General features: G+C 33.8%; 1 protein-coding gene across 3 annotated transcripts in view; it reads left to right on the top strand.

Annotated features, from left to right (window-relative positions):
* Positions 1-20234, top strand: part of LOC116634082 (EGF-like and EMI domain-containing protein 1) — a 649939-nt gene that overhangs the window by 130731 nt on the left and 498974 nt on the right. The window lies entirely within an intron of this gene.

Raw genomic sequence — 20234 nt, 5'->3', positions numbered from 1 at the left:
TTCTCAAATTTTCTGTGGTGAAGAAGCATTTTCTTTTCTTCTCTCAAACATTGCAGATGGATACTTTTATAAAATGCAATAAAAATGTGGCAATTGCAGGAAAATTCCCAAACATTTACTCTCAATTATGTTCATATCTTGTTATAGGAGAAATAGTCTCTGAGTTGGCACCAGTCCTCAGATCACAATTGTGTAGACCTGAATTAGATTGTATAGTTTTAACAATCAACTTTACTGGAAAACCCAACATGACTCTCTTACCCTTGGCACACTTGATCTAGTCATCATTCTCTCTAAGAGCTAGTGCACAATTGCAATTACAACTACATATTTTTTTTAAGATGTCAACTTATTTTAATAATTTTTTGTGTAAAGAAGTATAAAATTTGTGAACATCATTTTATTTGAATTTGCAGCCAGTTATTTGTGTGTGTGGTGTGTGTTTAAGTACTAATTATCTTCAGGGACCTCTTCTTGTACATTCACAAGTTTATTTAAAATCTTTGGCAGTCACAGAGCTATGGGGATTCTTTAATTTCAAAAAATAATTTGATTATAGTTATGATAAAAGACCTATGTCCGTAAATCTATCGAATAGACATATGACAAATTTAAGAAATTACATTCAGGAGGGGTAGTGAATATAGTTATCATTTAAGCTGGTTGAAGTCATTTCATATCATGTGTAGATTTTTCTCAATTGGTCGTGGATACCTAGAATATTATATTGAGAAAGATTCTGAGTCCAAGTGGGTTCAGCTGGAAAAGCCTGTCATGCTTGATTAATGAAGGCTGGAAAAGGAGCAGGTGGGGTGACACACATGCCGTGTATTTTCCTCCATTAACTATTATTCTGGTTCTGAGCTTCCAGCAACAAAGGGAAAGCATTCAACATAGTGGGTTATGTTTATTATCTAATGAAAAAGAAATATTTACATTTGTAAGAAAGATTGACTTTTTCTAAATTCTAAGATAATTTTGTTTTTCTAGATGGAAGGGCTATTGAAAAATGCAATGAATGGTATCCTAAACAATGTTTTTTCAGTAAATGTATAAACAGATACCTTTTAAAACTATGTCAAATCTTGATAATTCAAGAGCATATCAGAAAAAAGAAACAAGGCTTATTTTGTGTGTGTGAGAATTTCCACAAATATTGCATTGTACTTACACATAATAACAAAGAAGGCTAGAATAAATGTATGGAAAGTTAAATAACCAATCAATTATATCCTCTTTCCTCTCTATACAAAGTTATAGTTTTATATCTTTCTTTTTTTAAGAAATCCTTTCACTTTTCCTCTGTGACCAAACAGATGACTTGACGTTGTACTGAAGAAGAAGAGGTTCAGTAATGAGGTGTGGATTGGACATGTGAGGGAGATTAGACAGCTCTGGAAGGTGGTATTTGCAAACTTCCAACCATCATCGATGTCCTAGCATTGGTTTTGACAACCTGTAACTATGACAAAGCAGCAAGGAGATGATTTTTAATAATACACACAGACAGTGGGTATAATTGTGTATCCTGTGCCCTGCTACTTTCTTCTCTAGACACCTTTCCCACTTCTCACATTCTCTTCTCTTCTTCCAGATACTTTTATTCCTTAGTTTGCCCCATGTCCAACATTTTCTACACCCTTCTCCCAGTCCCAATTTTCCCAGAAGTATAAAGTTTTTGAATTTTATGGGAGACAGATTAAAGATCATCTCCAAACTTGCCAGTTGACAAGACTGAGTTTAAGTTGTTAATTGCTTCAGGAATTACTTCTTAATAGTGAAACCTAGTACTGATTCTGTCTCATTTTACTGCTTTCTCTAACACTGCAATGCCTCAAGGTCAAAGTAGCACCCTCTTACTTGATTTTCTCCATTTAAAATTAAAAACCCACTATTGCTGTCCAAGCGATAAGTAACACTATATTATAAATACTCTTTTAAGGGGTGAGTGACTTTTAAACTATTTTAAACTGTTAACTGGGGAGACTTCCACTTTAAGATAGAGTAGCAAATACTGGATTTGGGGTCCTACCTGAGACAGCACCTTCAAAATAGATAAAATATATGAAAAAGTGGTTTTAAGACACAGGGCATCAGGCCCTGAAAGTCTTTAATCTGAGTGACAGAACATAAATGAAGTGACCGCCCAGTTTATAGCCCTGAGAGTTTCCAGGTCATTGTAGTGGGAGGAGGAACCCAGGCAGAGCCTGTCAGACTCCTTACATTGAGAATACAGAGCTAGGCATCCAGGGAGGCTCAGCAGTCTACTTACACAGTGAGATAATGCTGGACATCTTCAGAAGACACCCCCTCAAGTTGGAGTACTGATCATCAAGTTCATGGGGAAAAGAATCACCTGAAAGGATTAGAAGGAATAGTATCTGATGCTCACAGGGTAAAATGTCTATTCCTACCAGCCAAATTGAAAAAGTCATAATTAATAGATCATTGAATAAAATACTCAGTAGTGAGGGATAATTAACCCTAGACTAGGCAGTGCTCTGAACTATCTAATAAATCATAAAAGGAAGACCTTGAAAGAATCAAACTGTCACCAAATAACAACTCTTCAAGTGGCCCAGAACAATGAACAAAATAGATCATATTTAGGTCATAAAACAAGTCTTAATGCACTTAGGAGGATTCAAATTATACAAACATGTTACCTGACTACGGTGGAATTTAATGTAAAATCAGTATCAGAAAGATATTTGGGAAATCCTCTAAATGTTTGAAAGCCAATTATAACATACCCTTAAATAACCCAGAGATCAAAGGAGAAATCAAAGGAGGAAATAAAAAGTAGTTTGAATTGAATGCAAATGGAGATTCAGCTTAATCAGAACTTGTGGGATGCTGCTAAAGCAGTTCTTAGGGATAAAATTTTAGCACTAAGTGCCTATACTGGAAATGAAGAAAGGTCTCCAATCAATGACTTTAGCTTCCAACTTAAGAAAATAAAAAAGAAATGCAAACTAAACCCAAAGTGAGCAGGAAAAAGAAATACTAAAAATCAGAGAGAGAATCAATGAAATAGAAAACAGAAAAACAGAGAAAATCAATGAAGCAGAAAACCAATTCATTCAGGAAAATCAATAATATTGATAAGCTCGTAGCCAGACTGATAAGGAAAAAGAGTGAAGGTATAATTACCAGTATCAAAAATGAGAGAGGTGACATCACCATAGATTCTATACACATTACAAGGACAGTAAGGGAATATTATGAATAACTTTATGCCAATATATTCAACAACATAGATGTAATGGACATATTCATTGAAAGACATAAATTACTGAAGCTCATTCAAGAAGAAATCAATAAGCTGAACAGTCCTTTATATATAAAGAAATTGCATTTGTAGTTGAAAACCTCCAATGAAGAAAACTCTAGGCCCACAGAGTTTCACTGGTGAATTCTACCAAACATTTAAGGAGGAAACAATGCTAACTCTACACAAACTCTTCCATAAAATTTGAAAGAATATTGCCCAACTCATTCTTTGCTACCAGCATTGTCCTGATACCAAAATCAGACAAAGACATTGCAAGAAAAAAGCAAACAAACGTAAAGGAGTATTGATAAAAAAATTTTTAAATTCTAAATAAAAGCTTTAGAAAATAGAATCCAACAATATATAAAGAAGATAATACATAATGACCAAGTGGGGCTTATCCCAGGACTGTAATCTATAATGTGGTTCACTATATTGACAAAATAAAAAGAAAACATGTGATCATTTCAATAGATACACAAAAAGTGTTTTACAAATGCAGTATCCTTTTGATAGAACTTTGAGCAAAGTAGGAAGAGAAACTCCTTATTCTGATAAATGGCATCTACAAAAATCAACAGCCAACATCATAATTAATGGTGAAAAAAAACTAAATGTTTTCCTGGAAAGATGAAGAGCAAGAGAAGAACGCTTCCACTCACCACTTCTATTCAACATTGTAGAGAGGGTCTAGCCAGTAAAATCAGTCAAGGAAAAGAAATAAAATGTATCTTGATTGGAAAAGAAGTAAAACTGTCTTTATGTGCCAACGGCCTTATTGTCTATGTAGAAAATTTGATAAAATTTATGAGAAAGGTACTAGAACTAAAAAGTGAGTTTAGCTTAAAATGACAAAAAAAAAAAAAGCAACAATCATCACAGCTAGTCCGTTTATGCATCAAGTTGTGGATTGTACCACTGGTGATAGACTGAAAAGAAGTTAGCTTTATATCAAATCACTAATAACTGTAGTCCTCAGGGATATTATTTGTCTCGTGTAATAGACAAGGAACTGAATCTCAGAGAATTGAAAAAAAAAGTGAGTTTAGCCAGCTTGCAGGGTATGAGATTTTAAAAAATTACATATATCTTTGTATATTCACAACAAGGTGTATAATTAAACTAACAAGGTTAAACCTGTACAGTTGGATGAAAAATATGAAATAGTTTAAGGTTAACCTGATACAAGATGTGAAAGAATTATACACTGAAAATTGCAAACATTATTGACAGGTATTAAAAAAGAACTAAACAGGGGCGCCTGGGTGGCTCAGTTGGTTAAGCGACTGCCTTCGGCTCAGGCCGTGATCCTGGAGTCCCTGGATCTAGTCCCGCATTGGGCTCCTTGCTCTGCAGGGAGTCTGCTTCTCCCTCTGACCCTACCCCGTCTCATGTGCTCTCTCTCTCTCAAATAAATAAATAAAATCTTTAAAAAAAAAAAAAAAGAACTAAACAAAGAGATATGCCATGTTCATGGGTCAGAATGCAGTAGTGCTAAGAAGTCAATTCTCCCCAAACTGATCTATAGATCCAATGCAATCCCAATAAAAATCCCAGCAGAGGGACACCTGGGTGGCTCAGTTTGTTAAGTGTCCAACTCTTGGTTTTGGCTCAGGTCATGATCTAGCTGTTGTGGGATCAAGCCCTGCATTGGGCTCCATGTTCAGTGCAGAGTCTGCTTCAGATTCTTTCTGTTTCCCCCACCACTGCCCCTCCCTGCTTTTATATGTGAGCTTTGTCTCTAAAATAAGTAAATAAAATCTTTAAAAAAAAAAAATCCCAGCAGAATGTGTGTGTGTGTGTGTGTGTGTGTGTGTGTGTGTGCGTCTGTGTGTATAAATTGACTAGCTTATTCTAAAGTCATATGGAGCTTACAGTGGAAGACAAGTGGTTGAACTACCATAACCCAATATCAAGACCTACTCTAAATGTATAGTGATCAAAACAATATGGTATTGACACAAAGATAAACTAATGTATCAATGGAACATAAAAGACAGTTCAGAAATAGGCTAATACATAGACAGCTGATTTTCTACAAAGCTGCAAAGCCAATTCAGTGGATAAGGGATAGTTTTGTGGTATTTATTTGTTTGTTTATTTATTTCTCCACAACAGTGCTGGAACTTGGATATCCATGCAGCACAAAAGGACAGAAAAGGAAAAAAAAACAAAATGGATTATAGACCTATCTGTAAAACAGAAATTGTAACATTTCTTAAAGGAAGCACAGGTGAAAATCTTTGTGATCTTGGGTTAGGTAAAGGTTTGTTAGATATGACACCAAAAGTGCAATCCTTTAAAAAAAAAAGTGGATAGGGGCACCTGGGTGGCTCAGATGGTTAAGCGTCTGTCTTCGGCTCAGGTCATGATCCCAGGGTCCTGGGATTAAGCCCCGCATTAGGCTCCCTGTTCAGTGTGGAGCCTGCTTCTCCCTCCCCCTCTCCCTCTGCTGCTCCCTGCCACTTGTGCTCTCTTGCTCTCTCTGTCAAATAAATAAGTAAAATCTTAAAAAAGAAAAAACAAATTAATAAATCAGACTTCATCAAAATTAAAAACTTGGTGTTGGTGTTGAAAAAACACTGTTAGGAGAATGAAAAGATAAATCACAAAATGGGAGGCTATTTTTACAAAGCATAATCTGATAAAGGATATGTATCCTGAATATATAAAGGACTCTCAAAAATCAACAATAAGAAACCAACCTAACTTTAAAAGTTGGCAAACGATTTAAACATACACATCATAAAAGAAGACATACAGATGGCAAATAAGCACATAAAAATATGTTCACCATTATGTCATTCAAGAAATGCAAATTAAAACCACAAGGAAAGATCACTACACACCTACCAGAATGTCAACAAATGAGAAGACTGACAATGTTGGCAAGAATTTGGGGGAACTGGAACTTCCATATGCTGTCGATGAAAATGTAAAATTGTACCACTTTGTGAACAGTTTGGTAGTTTCTTAAAAATTTGAACATACACCTATTATGCCACCCCGCCATTCTCCTGGTCATTGACTCAAGAGAAATGAAAGCATAAGTTCATACGAAGATTTGTGCATTTATGTTCATAGCCATAACTGTAAAAAGCCCTGAATTTCATTAACAGATGAGTGGATAAACTGCGATGTAGTCATACAATGTAATGCTACTCAGCAATGCAAAGGAATGAACTACTGCTACACATAACATGGATGAATTGCAAAATAATTATGCTGACTGAAAGAAGCCAGACAAAAAAGAGATACTGCCTACATACTGCATGATTTCAATATATAGAATTGTAAGAAATGCAAATAAATATTTAGTCACAGAGAGTAGAGCAGTTTTTGCTTGGTGAGGCTTGGGGAGTGGTAAGCTGGGGCAGGGCTTATAGGGAGAAATTACAAAGGGCCCCTGGGAAACTTTTGGGGTAATAAATATATTCATTATGTTGATTTTGATGGTGGTACCATGAACATTTATATATGTCAAAATGTATCAAATGCATGCTTTAAATATGTGTGGTTTATTTAAATATGTGTAGTTTGTTACGTTTATCAATTATAGCTCAATAATGCTGTTAAAAATGCTAGTTGTGAGGGCTGTCTGCTGTCATTTGCCAGCTTTTAGGGAGTATCTTTCCAAACAGACAATTTCAACTGTAAGTAAAATGCGTAATCAGTATTGCTTAGTACCAAGCAGCCATACTCTCTGGTGAATCCTTTTTCATCATTGGAGGTGGCTCTGTAACACTGAAAAATTCTGCAAATTCAGTTTTTAATCCCCAGTGTAGATTAGACCTTAATGTCCTCAACAACAACCCTTGCCAGGTGCTCTGTCATCCCAGCTCTGCTTGAATAGGAAACTCACCCCTTAACAGGAGTGTATTATAACTTAGGAAAGTTCTCATTCTTAGAAAGTTCTTGTGTAAACTGAAATAAGTTTCTCTGTATATTGTTATTGATTTTTAAGAAAATACAGATTGTGGGGCACCTGGGTGGCTCAGTCACTAAGCATCTGCCTTCGGCTCAGGTCATGATCTCAGGGTCCTGGGATCGAGCCCCGCATCGGGCTCCCTACTCGGCGGGAAGCCTGCTTCTCCCTCTCCCACTCCCCCTGCTTGTGTTCACTCTCTCGCTGTCTCTCTATCAAATAAATAAATAAAATCTTTAAAAAAAAGAAAAGAAAATACAGATTTGTACAGAAAATCTTTAATATTTGAATGCCCAAATCTGGGAATGAGATAAGTCTCCTGAAGAGCTGTAACAGCACTGTATCCTACAGTGATTTCCCTACTGGATCCCTCCTTAACTGCCACCAAGGAGAGGTTCAGTGTGGGCAGTGGCCCTACAGGTGGGGTGTGATGGGTTCCTGACCTTCACCCATGCTTTATTCAAAATCAAATTATTTTTATCTGTTTTAATATTCTATTTTTGTGCAAGTCATCTCTTGACAACTTCACCCCCCGCCCCCCCCCCAGGAGTGGTGGAAAGAACTTGTTCTTTCAGCAGAAGGGAAAGGATTTACATCTTTCTCACCCATTTTCCTAGATGTTTTACACATTAGTGTTGGTAAGCCAGGCCAAATGAAATACTTAGCTATAAGAATTGAGAGTTACCATATCAACATAATTGTTTCTTCTTTTTTTAAAAAAAAAACATTATTGTTTCTGTGTTAGTTTGCTAGGGCTGCCATAGCAAAACACCACAGACTGGGTGGCTTAAACAACAGAAAATTATTGTCTCACAGTTCTGGAGGCTGAAAATCCAAAATCAAGGTGTCAGTAGGTTTCGTTTCTTCTGAGGCTTCTCTCCTTGGCTTGTAGACAGCCAAGCTCTCACTGTGTCCTCATGTAGTCACCCTTCCATCTGCATGTTCTATGTGTGCTAACGTCCCCCTTTTGTGACAACACTGGTCATACTGGATTAGGATCTACCCATGGAGCCTCATTTTACCTTAATTACCCTTTCAAAGGTCCTATCTCCAAAAACAGTCACTTTCTAAGGTATTGAGTGTTAGGACTTTAATATAAGAATTTGAGGGGGGGCAAACTTCAGCCCATAACAGTTTCCTTTTTTATAAAATGAGGACCTATCTTTCAAGGTTCTCTTCAGCAATAATGAGATAATCTATGTAAAGCAGTAATAAAACATTTGACATATTTTCGGTACTCAGTGGATGATAAATACTGTAACTGTGAAAAAAATACGTAAATCTGTGCTTATATAGAAAAAATGTTTTTAGACCATTGATGTCCTGATTGTAAGTGCAAGATTTTTCCCTGTAACTTAAAATGTACTAAGATATATTAGGAATCTATAAAACATCATAGAAAATGCTATTCAGGTTACAATGCATGTCTATTTTTAACAAGTTAAATTCGATAGAAATGGCAAGACTCTACTTTTATTGACACAGCTCTTCACTCAAATGAAGAGGAGCTCTCAGTGCTCTAGAGCTCTTAAATTAAGAAGCCCACTGAGGAGGGCAGGGTATACAGAATGTCTGGAATGGTAGTGGTGGCAATTTTTACAGCCTCCAATTCCCCTCAACTTTACAATTCCAGAGGAGAAATGAGAATTTGCTCCATTGCATTTTAAGCTGTGGTCATAGGAACAGTTGTTTTCGTTTTTTTTTTTTTTTTCTCCTATTGAGAAATTTAAGAAGTCTGAAATTCAAACAACATTTGTGAAATGCAAATAGTTTTATTTATTAATGGCCACTAATGGTCTGTAATCATCACAGCTGATTAAGTAAATAAGCAATCCCTTATTAAAAGAGTTTGTAGAATTGAATGCACAAATTTTCTAATTGTTTTCTCTTCATATGGATTTGGCAGTATCTGATCTTGAATTGAGTTAAGGAACCAATCTTAAAAAGAATACAATTTGAAGGAGCAGAGGAGTATCTTATAACTATAAAGCATCATGATACTCTTTAAAATTCTATATGTTACTCATAATTTCTAAGCTCAATGATCTGTACTGTTATATTAATTAACTCTCAAAATTCTAATAGCTGAGCACATCACTTGATTTCACTTGCCTACACTACTTTATGTTAATTAATGAAAACCATAAATTCGGAGCCCTTGCAAATTGTGTTGCTTCATTGCATTTAGTGCTCTTGTAATTCCTACTCTTAATTAAATAATGAGCCTCCAGAGCACTTTCCTAGCTGTGAGTTATACTATGTTATAGATATAGCTGGGATTCCCACTAACCAGTCAGGCCAGCCAGTGTGTCTTTTCTAACAGGTAGAAGAATTTATTATTCAGCCTTGGTGCCTGATGTGGTGAAAGACATGTTATAGGGGAACACACCTTTGTTTTGACCAGGTTGCCTGGGTTGGATTTTCATTTACTCTTTCCTGTTGAGCCCACTTGGACTGGACAGGGTGAATTCTCTCCTTATGGTTTGTGCAAGCCACACATAGAAAATTAGAGCAATCAGGGATAGTGTACTCTTCCTTCCCTGAAGGAACCTCTCTTTGTCATTCATTCAGAAGTCAACACATGTGAATTGAATATCTAGCGAGTACCTGGGGGATACATCAGTGAACAGGATTATTCGTATGAGAAATCAGTTAAATCTCCATTTACATCAGTTTCTGATTCCTGAACCATTTCAATGCAGAGAATCTATCTAGTATTTGGAGAGGCTCCTTCTACAAAGGAATTTTAAAAACACGTTATTTGTAAGAGGTTGTCATCGTAAAAATGCATGATAATGAAATAATAATTTAAGAAGAAAGATCTTAATAAGCTAGGCTTGGTTTTTACCTATGCTTATGGCATTCATCCACTTCCTTCCTCATTTCATAAATACATTTCCTGACAGATTTATCATATTTTACTTCTTGCTTGTAGGATCTTTAATTCTTTTTATGGGGTTTAGCACAGAGTGAGACAGGACATGTTTTGTTTTTTTATGTATAAGTTACTCAGTTTTATCATTAAGAAGTAAACATCAGTTATGGCTTATTTTTAATAAGTGACCAAATCATTCTCGCATGCAAGTTTTACTACAGAAGAAAAGCAAGTGTCCACCAGTGGCAAAATAACTCAAGGACCAAAGTAACTCAGAATAGCTGATAGGAGATACTAAATGGCTACTTGGAAGCAAGAAATAGTTAATTTGGCTGACAGAGCTAATTCTTGATTATTAATGAATCATATTTCATATAGGTGGATTATCCAATATTTCTCTTTCTTCTTGATCCCTGCCTTTAGCCATTTAATTTATTTCTGGCAAAGAAAGTGAAATAGTCAGTTTTACAACTCGTCCCAATTTAAGAAAATATATTGATTATTCATATTCAAAATTATATGTAATAAAATTGATTAAAAGGGATTCAAAGTGATATGTAATAAACTTTGGTTGTTACACTATTTAATTGACTCTAACACAGTGCTACTGAAAATGTGGTTCACAAACTGTTACAGCATGCATTAAAAGAATTTTAGAGAAGCATTTAGAAGTGCTAATAGCAGTTTGCTTTTCTCACACACCCACATGCATGATTAGTGGACTCTCACTGAACAGAGTAGAGCTATAAAAGAATTAAGAGTAAACAAAGAAACAAGCAAACATTAGTCCTTCACCGCAGATAGCTTAAGAAGTACTGTTTATAAGATGTCCTTGATTGCTAAATGCTTTATCAATTTTAAGATGAATCTCAACTTTTGCTAAAATGTGAAGAAACTGTTCTGTTAGAATGGTTGATGTGGTAGTTTTTCATTATTAATTTACTCCTTTATTTTCCCATAGGGAATTTTTTTATGGGATATTCTGAGGGTAATTATTTCATATTTTTCACAGTAATCTCAACAGTTGTGTGATGTAGTAGAAAGTGAGTTGGCTTTGATGGCAGACAGACTGCCATTACTGGGTTTATGACTTTGGACAAGGCTCATATTCCTTAGTGATAAAGAGAAATAAAAAAATGTATCTCAAGTTTCTTCAAACTGCTTTCATATCTCAACTTAACTAATGGAAGAGGACACTTGAAACATGTTTCTTTTTATTTATAATAAAAAATAAACCAAATATGTATACAGACTCACATAAATACTATTTGGTATCTTAATAGAGTATAAATTGATAGTTTCAGAATGGAGCTATGACACTTAAAATATTTATTCTAGAAAAATTAGACTGTAATTATACAAATACTAGGGTCAAATTTTTAAAATGAGGTCAAGAATTACCTCTCACAATTTTGACTCTTCTGACTCCCATTACAAGTAAGAGCTCCTTGAATAAATATTGGAAATAAATTAAGTTGCAGTATTCTCTTAATTTTAATTAGTTTTTAAATTATTCATATGTTGAACCAAAATATTTGGTATATATCTTCTACAGAAATAAAATTTTGTAGCTCAGTACTCTAAATTATTTGGAGTAATTACATAGTCCTGATTTCTTGTTAATTTTTACTAAGTTTGAGTCTTATTTTTAGAATTTTAATACTAATTTATTCACTAATGATTTCTTTGGAGCATGTAATATTTTCTTCAAGAAAATAAAACTCTAACAGATAGTGCTAACTAAATAATCTTGACCACCACACTTAAATAAACAAATTTATGTTTAGATAGGTTTTATTTTGAACTATGATTTTATCAACAGAATTGTATGCTAACATCTGAGTTAATTAATTGAAGTAGACTCATATTATACTTACCTTATGCTTGATATGTATTAAAATTTTGATATCTCAGATTGCAATATTTGAATTATAGCACTAAGACTGTTAGGAAACTTGAACTTATATTTGGAAATGAAACAAATTTCTTTATTTTCTTTATTTACTTTAAACTTTATTCAAGTAATTATATTAACTATCACATATTTTGGTACACTTTTGGTGTGCAAAGTATTTTGCATATATTTTAACTATTTTTATAATTATAGAAATATAGATTAATTTTTAAAAAGTAAAATAAATAAAATTGATACTTTTTTTCTGTTGCATGTGACTTTTATTTTTTATTTTTCCTGCTTAATTCAGAAAATTATTATTTTTAAACTCAACTATTATCTAACTAACCACTAATAGCTACTGTTAACACTATTATGTGTTTTCTTTTAGGCTTTTAAAAAATATCTTTTTACTAAATTAGACAACATTGTGTCCTTTAAACATAATATTATGTAACATTTATTCAATTTAAATAAAGTCTCTTAATAAACATAATCCATCATTAGAATGTGTTAGCATTTAGTACAGCATTCACCTTTTACTGAATATTTAGGTTGGTTTCCATTTTTAAGAACTACTGATAATGTTCTACGTGTATCTTTACATATGCTTCACATGGTCTCTTTTGATCACTCCAATGACTCTGTGGGGTAGGCAAGGACTGGTTTATCATTTTTTTCATTGCTAGCAAAGAATGGAGAGGTCAAGACAATGACTCAATGCCACAAAATCAGGAAATTTAGGGGTCAGTAGATAAGCCCAGATGTTTGGTATTTAATTAATTGCTTATTTCCTTAAAGTGCTATCATCATTGAAGGGCAGAGGTGATGCTTATAAAATATGTACAACATCTCTATAGCTGCTGCCTCTGCACAGAGTTGGTGGCAAGGTCATGGATTATGTGGCATTGTTTACATGAGATCGCAGTGTTGGTGGAGATTGTGTCCTATTGAGGGATGAGACTGACTATAACATGAAATTAGTAAATGTACAGAACAGGACCTTTGACAGAAACATGATGTTCCTGTGCAATCAATGAAAATAGAAAGTGATTCTGTTTAACCCAACCAGGTAAGCTGAAATCACATTTGGTAATCAAGAGGTGAACAGATGTGTGGGGTAATGCTGACCTCATATATGATCAACCAGAAATAGAAAATATATCACTCAAAAAATGATATGTGTACAAATTAAAGAATTGGCATTCCAGATATGTATTTTAAATTAAACTACAAAGCTAAACTGAGAATATGTATATTTTAGAGAAACCGAATATATTCAACTGCTTGGTTAGGGTTAGCATTGTTATTTTCCCTCATACACAGTAAAGGTGTAGCCGTTTCTCACTATACCATTTACCTATAATGGTATGGATTTAATCCTCTCTTCTATTTTAGGGGCTGCTCTTTAATTGAATCATGGGAGTTATTTGTGTTTCACATGAGCAAAGTTGGCACACATCAGAGGCAGTGGACAAGCAGACAGGGCTATAAAGAGCATACACTTAGCCCTGAGCAAAATGGTTAACTGGCTCATTGGGACCTTCCACTTCCCAAAATGCTGAGGGCAGCTGAGAACATAGACATAACAGAGAGGAGTGATTTACAGTACTTATAAGTGGGAAGTGCTGATGTGCTACTGGGTCCTACTCTGACTGCCAAACAAGAGAGCTACACCAGAATAATCCACATACTCATCTCCTTGTGCCCATCTTGGCTTGATCCCTGTGACCAGGAGAGCTCTCTTTTTTCTTTTTCTTTTTTTGCCTTCTGAAATAAGAATTCTGACTTGATTTTTCTACCCCCAATTTCCCAAACAATAGCATTGTTCTCTAAAGATATTTCAAGATAGATTTCATGCTTTCTGTCTGGGCAAGTCACAGGTGTAGTGATTCGAAGTGATACACATTTCTGTTCTTTTATGAGTTGCTAATACAATACAATATGTTTAAAATTTCCTGAGCCTCGATTTCCTCTCTACAAAGTGGGAAAAATAAACCTACCTAGAAGGGTTGTGAGAAGTAAATATGATCATATGTATAAAGTATAGTAAATTCTCAATACTTGGTAGCTATTGTTGTTTATATAAGAAGTAATCAAAACATAACAGAAAGAACATAGGCTTGGGTATCAGGTACATTCATTTGAAAGTTCCATCTTTGCCACTTAATAAGCTATATGATTCACTAAGCTCAAATGTTACATTATTGAAATTTCTCTTGAGTTCTTTAGACAGCAGAGAAACTGGGTACAAGTATTTCGGGGAATGCTTACAGTGTCAGAAGAACTCTTTGGGAATTATTTAAGAGCAACTCAAGAATAATTTTATAGTAGTTGTTAATTTTTGGAAAGACTTGGTTGAATTTGGTCATCAATATTTTGTGATGAAGGTATGTATCATGAATAGTTGACATTCACTGTTGCAATAATAATTTAAGCTCATATAATGAATCAGTTCAAATCACTGAGCATATTTACCAAGCTGTACACATAATTAACATTTTAATTTCCCTGAATATCTTATCTCATTATCCACACTGCTTAGGAAAATATATTAAATAGACTCTGGCAACCAGCAAGCTTAGACTCTATCAGACCACAAGGACATTGAGTTTCTATTAGTGACCATATGAGTTTGAGTTAACTTTCAAATGAGATTAGAGAAAGTTGTACATGTTTTTATGATTATACTCACTACAGAGAGCTTTGAAGGAATTGGGGTTGGAATTTGGACAGAGTGGGTGAGATTTGGAAATGGGTTCTTTTGTTTAGAAAGGTTAATTTGTTCTAGTATAAATTAAACATTTTCTAAGCCAACAAACTGGTAATTTTACCAATGTCCTTTCCACTTGTGCTCACCACTTTCACACCCTCTACTCAAACTACTCTTAGTTTTAAATAATTGAACTGCTGTCCAGATTCTAAGCTCTGATTTCTTTTGCTTGGTATTACTTCTTTTTTTCTGAGAACTCATTTTCAAAAGGAAAAAGTAAATGTTCAGCAATAGGACCAATTGTCAAATAAACAAATATTCAAGTTTTGAGGTAAAATGACAGTTTCTGAATTCCCATTAAAATTCCCATTAGGACACTGAGGGAAAAAAGGTCAACTCATAACACTGAAAGCCAAGATTTACAATCAATCTATTGCCAGGGTATGGGGACAATTTGTGATAATTGGTAAAGTGAAAAAATAAACATGTGAACTTGGGTAGGACTCATTTCAATTCATGGAATTGTTGAGAAGATATGTAGATCGACTCACTAATAAAAATTTTGAATTGAAAAGATAAATAAAAAAACTCTTTTGAAAAATTTAATCTCTTTAAGAAGTACTTCTGCCAATTGAGATGTACTAAAATTGAGACATTAAAAATGAGGAAATCTTTGTTAAAAAAATGGAAATAAATTTAAGTTAAGGTTTAATTAAACTAAGACTTAAATCTAAATAATAATGGTTGGTTTAAATTTGATAATAAAATTTAACAGAAAAGTTAAAGAAGTCTTAAAATACTATGGAAATAGAAACATAATAACTTAATTGAAAATAGATTAAACTCACAGATTCTGTTAGCTAAGATCTGAAAATATACAGCGGGAGATAAAGAGAGGTCAAAGTATCCTTAATTCCTTACCTTGTGTGGTGGGGTGTCAACAGCTATGCTCTGTCTTTGGTTTTTGCTTATTTGGGATCTATAGTTTAAATATTTAAAGGTAACTACTAGGGGAGTTAAACTATTCTGCACCTACTGGAGAATATAAGAAAACATCAAAGTAAGCATTTTAAAACAGCATAAAACTATATAATGGAAGACCAAATATAATAGCTCTGGCCATAAAAATAAATATGTTAAACTCCTCAGTTACTATATAATGCTTTCGCATTTGGTTAAAAACTAAAGTGTGACTCTTCTATTTATCCAAAGACAGAGAATTTTTAAAAGAAACGATGGTTAGGGTAATATCCAGACAAATACAAACAGAAAGAGAACAGAGATAACTAAATTAATTTCAGACAAATTTATTTTACAGGAAGAATTTACTTTTCTTTGATTTAAGGAAAAACTACAATCTTGATAAAACTATAACAGAAAAATAAATGAGGTAATCATCGTTAGATATACAAGCAAAATTGACAAAAATTAATGACAAAACTAAAAATTAATATTTTTAGAATTGAATATTGCATTTAGCCAATAAACAATTAAATAAAATAAAATAAGCACACTAGAATAAATCAGGTTACCTAATATCCATAAAGTTGAACTTTGTACCTTTCGAAGACTGTATTTTCTCTAAGAATTGAGAAACACTGATTTATAAATTTACAAATGTACAGGGTACATTCTTTGATAACAAATATTAATTGAATGAATGTTAAGGATGACAAATGGACTAGAGAAAAAAACAATTCTCTAATACTAAAAAGCTATACTTAAAGTAATAAAATGGAAGTCAGAAGTAATTTAACGTAAGCGATATAGCTAAAACAGAATGTAAGAAAAAACTCTTAGTTTAAGTCCTTTCATGATTAAACAGGAACTATTAATACAAATTAATTAAGGATTTAAATCACAAATTTAGAAAAAAAACAAATACAAGCCTAAAGAAATTAGATGAAAATAATAAAACTAAAGACAGACTTCATTAAGTTATTTATTTATTTATTTATTTATTTTTAAAGATTTTTATTTGTTTATTTGACAGAGAGAGAGACAGCGAGAGAGGGAACACAAGCAGGGGGAGTGGGAGAGGGAGAAGCAGGCTTCCCGCCGAGCAGGGAGCCTGATGCGGGACTCGATCCCAGGACCCTGGGATCATGACCTGAGCCGAAGGCAGATGCTTAACGACTGAGCCACCCAGGCGCCCTCATTAAGTTATTTAAAAAATACATTGAAAAACTTGTTTTTTTAATTACATTCAAGAATTTGTTCTATTAAAATATAATTAGTAAGAATAAAAGAGATAAAACCAATGTTGAAAATTATGGAGGATACAGATACTATAAATAATGTATCAAATTTTTTTAGTAATATCATATTAGACTCCAGGCTCTTATATTTGAAAATATAATGAAATATTTCTGAAAACACACCAATTACCAAAATTAAGTCCAGCAGAAATCAAAGATTAGATAGACCAATAATCATAACAAAATAGTAAATAAAATTCAGATTATTCCTTCTATAAAAGTTTCTAAAGTCAGATGAGTGCTGAAGACATACTTGTACATTCCATTGCAGAGCATAGGGAATTTAGAATACTGAACATCCGATTTTAGGAAGCAAGCATTAATTTTGATTACTGAATATGGTAAGTTTAGTACAAAAAGTCTATGCATCTGACTCACAAATGAAAATAGAGTAGATATGGTGGCAGACATATTATTAATTTTATCCTTGAACTATCTCCATTCCATCTCTTTCTTTGTTAATAGAATTCTTATTTTCTTTGTGCCATAATCTTCTGAGCCCATGGATTAATCATGATTGGTCTAATTCTAAGAATGACAGTTATGTTTCTTTTTGCCAGTAGTTCACTTTCCTAGCCTTCCTTACAGGATGTGGCTGGCTGATTGACCCAGGTCTGGCCAATTGAACTTAAGGGAAACTCTGCTAAAGAATATCTGGAAAAAACTGAATTGGTGTCCTAATGTAAGGATCAGATAGAAGAGGAAGGCTTGTTGGTGTTGTCTAGAGTAGCAGCAACCATTTTGCAAACATGAGGTGTCAAGTGTGAAAAACAAAGCCTTTGGCTAATGTTAAAGATGGTGGAGAGAGAGATAAAAAGAGGACCATGAAAGAATTGACTTGCTGACTTAGTCCTGAAAGCACCTCTTGGGTTTTTCCTGGTAACTTAGATAAAACACCACACACACACACACACACACACACACACACACACACACTCAGGGCATGCCACTGCTGTTGTTGCAGGTTTTTGTTTTTATTTTAACAGCTGGAAACATTAATCTGAAATAAAGGCAAAAATCCAAATTAAAATACTGGCAAAGAAAAAAAAATCAACCCATCCAAAGAATCATTCACCATATTTTGATAAAATTACTTTAAACTGAAAAGTTACTTTAAGAAGCAAAGGTAGTCTAACATTAGGAACTTTTATTAACATAATAGCACACCACTATGCCTCATGATGCTACAAAAATTAACACCCATTACTAACTTTTTGAAATGTGAGTAAATTTAGAATAAATGTGTTAAATTTTAAGAATAAACTCTAGTGATTTTTTTCTATTGGATACAGTTGAGGCAAGCTGAAGTTAACTCATTATTATTTTAATTTAAATGTTGTTCTGGAAGTTCTAATTAATGAAATATGACCTGAAATAAAAACAGAATTATAAATTTTGAAAAGGAAATTAATACTGTTTTTTGAAAACAATATAATTATATGCCTATAAATCCCAAGAGGATACACCAAATTGATAAGAATACTCATTAAAGTGTCCCTAGATCAAATAGGTATTGTCTGATCTAGCAGAATTAACAGAGTATAAATACTCCCCATAGAATACAGTGATGATAGCATTGATGTCTAAAATTAAGGAAATTTATCAAGATGAAAAAACTATAATGGACATGTAGCTATATCCAGGGAAGACAGACATTGGCCCTGAGAGAAAATAATTTTAGTCACTAAGAAGGTCTGTTGTGCTTATGTTGTAAGGTTATTTTATCATCTTTCACCAAGACATAGTATAAAATATCCTTAAATACATTTATCATCTTTCATTCTGATTTCATTTCTGCCTAATGAAATTCTGATGAATTATTTGGCTTCTAGATAACTTGATCCTATGAAGGGGTGTATGTGTCCTATGAATAGAGCCTTTGAGTACTATCATAACTAATAAAGGACTACTTCCATAAATACACTGATAAATTAGAACTCTGATTAACCACAAAAGAACAGGAAAGATATAATTGTTCAACAAATGATGTTGCAAAAATTGGTTATATGAAGGTAAGTCAAGTGATTACATATTTGCATAAAATATATCAAAATGAATATCACATGGATTAAACAGAAAACTTTATTTATTTAAATTCAATTAACATATAGTGTATTATTAGTTTCAGAGGTAGAGTTCAGTGATTCATCAGTCTTTTATAATACCCAGTGCTCATTACATAAAGGGCCCTCCTTAATGTCCATCACCCAGTTACTCCATCCCCCTAACCCCTCCTCTCCAGCAACCCTCAGTTTGTATCCTATGATTAAGAGTCTCTTACAGTTTGTCTCCCTCTCTGATTTTGACTTGCTTTATTTTCCCTCTCTTCCCCTATGATCTTCTATTTTGTTTCCTAAATTCCACATATGAATGAGATCATATGATAATTGTCTTTCTCTGATTGACTTATTTCACTTAGCATAATACCCTCTAGTTCCATCCACGTTGTTGCAAATTGCAAGATTTCATTTTTTTTGATGGTTGAGTAGTATTCCATTGGATGTGTATATATATGTATATATACACATATACATATACATATACATATATATATACATATATATATACATATATATATATACACACACACACATATATATATACATATATATATACACACACACACACATTTTCTTTATCCATTCATCTCTCGGTGAACATCTGGGCTTTTTCCATAGTTTGGCTACTGTGGACTTTGCTGCTATAAACATTGGGGTGCAGGTGTCCTTTCAGATCACTACATTTGTATTTTGGGGGTAAATACGTAGTAGTACAAATTCTGGGTCATAGGGTAGCTCTATTTTCAACTGTTTGAGGAACTTCCATATTGTTTTCCAGAGTGGCTGCATCAGCTTGCATTCCCACCAACAGTATAAAAGGGTTCCCCCTTCTCCACATCCTCGCCAACATCTGTCCTTTCCTCACTTGTTCATTTTAGCCATTCTCACTGGTGTGAAGTGGTATCTCATTGTGGTTTTGATTTTTTTTTTTTTAAGATTTTATTTATTTATTTGACACAGAGAGAGAGAGAGAGAGCACAAGCAGGTGGAGAGAGAGAAGCAGGCTCCCCACTGAGAAAAGAACTCAACTTGGGGCTCGATCTCAGGACCCTGGGATCATGACCTGAGCCGAAGGCAGACGCTTAACTGACTGAGACACCCAGGCACCCCTGTGGTTTTGATTTGTATTTCCCTGATGCCGACTGATGTTGAGCATTTTTTCATGTGTCTGTTGGACATTTGGATGTCTTCTTTGGAGAAATGTCCTCTGCCCATTTCTTGATTGGCTTTATTTA

Source organism: Phoca vitulina, unplaced genomic scaffold (genome assembly GCF_004348235.1).
Source record: "Phoca vitulina isolate PV1807 unplaced genomic scaffold, GSC_HSeal_1.0 scaffold8, whole genome shotgun sequence".
NCBI lineage: Eukaryota > Metazoa > Chordata > Mammalia > Carnivora > Phocidae > Phoca > Phoca vitulina.
This window is presented reverse-complemented; position numbering and strand designations above follow the sequence as displayed.